Below are 1592 nucleotides of genomic sequence, written 5' to 3' on the forward strand. Positions count from 1 at the left end.
GCGGCGGCGTGCACTCGGCGGTTTGCAGTGGTTCTAATGTGGCAGATAAAACCCCGGCTTTGATATCGCCTGCTCCAATAAGCCCCTTCAGCCTGGCAGCACCTGCCAGCGGGGAGGTATGCATTCAGCTCCCCCCTAACAGGATTATGCTGCTCTGTAATTGATTCATTTGCAGCGAGGGGAGGTGACAGAGCTTTGGAAATGAGAGTTTAGGTAACAGGCGCCCCAGAATTCAGCCGACTCCATGTGTCAATTTTATTACATCAGTCCAGATGAACTTGAAAGGCCGGCTTTGTGCTCGCTCAAAGGGCCGCGCTGAATGGAGGTCATTGATGTGTGTGCTCACCACGACTTTATGAGTCCGTATCCGTGGTCGTGATGCGTCTCTGATCACTTTTCGGTCAGTGCGAGCGATCGATGTGACACGGATGAAGCATGTTTTTCAGTCTGGATCAGTTCACACATGATTGAGGTGCAACAATGAGGATGTGACAGGACAACAGGCGAAACAGGGTCAGTCGATAACGCGCTCTGAAAAGGCCCAAATCCGGTCGGTCGGGGTCGAACATGTAGGTCAGAGGGAGCATATTCATACGTTCCGACAGGACCCTGGACCAGCACGCCTACATGGAATGCAGCCATTTTCAATGTACATCTGAGTTCCCAGGGTTCCCCGTGTCTCAGGTGCTACAGGCTAACGCCGTGGTGGATGAGAACAGGCTCCAGGCTAACACTTTAGCACATGTTAGCAGGGGGGGCGGCAGTAGACTGAAGGTTCCATACTAACCGTTTGGCTAAAACAGATCCGACGGTCTCTTCCTGTCTCTTAAGATGCATCGATGCTGACTCGCCTATTACCCATAAATCTGTGCGCCTGCTGGAGCTCACAAAAAATGGCCAAGATGGTGGACAAACAAGCTGAATTTTTCTACAAACATAAGTATTTAAAAAGTTTTTAGGACGTTTTTTGCTTCTATTTTTGAAAAGTTAGCGAGCACTAAACCCTGACCTATCATATCAGCCCGTGACTGTAACCAACCAAGTTTGTTTAGTTTCTGAGACGTCTGTTAACCATTTGCTTTTTCAGTAGCTAGCTAGCTGATGCTAAGGCTAGTGACTGACATCATGAAGAGACGTCACACGTTGAATAAATTTTCATACAGATCTTCACTTGAAAGTTATGCCGTCTGAGGCGCCTGTCTGTTAAGGTGGCGAGGAGCGAGGCGGCGAGCTGTATCAAGCCGATGTGTTGAGTGATAACAGGCTACATGCTAACACTCTGCGCTAACAGTTTAGCAGGTGTTATTTGAGTGATAGCTGCGATGTTCTTCATCCTCACACTTTACAATATATTGTTTGTGTTGACAGTGTAGCATGCTACATGCTAACACTCTGTGCTAACAGGCTAGAACATGCTACATTGTGTTTAGTGACGGTATGCTAGCTCCATGCCAACAGTTAGCTAAGAGTTAGAAGGTGGATTCCTCTGTCTTGATGGAGCTAGCTGTTTCCTGTCTTTGTGCTAAGCTAGGCTAACATCGCCTCCCTGCTAGGCTAAACACATCCTGGATTTATGAACCTGATCTCAAGTT

Source organism: Micropterus dolomieu, linkage group LG07 (assembly GCF_021292245.1).
Source record: "Micropterus dolomieu isolate WLL.071019.BEF.003 ecotype Adirondacks linkage group LG07, ASM2129224v1, whole genome shotgun sequence".
In the NCBI taxonomy this organism is placed as follows: Eukaryota; Metazoa; Chordata; class Actinopteri; order Centrarchiformes; family Centrarchidae; genus Micropterus; species Micropterus dolomieu.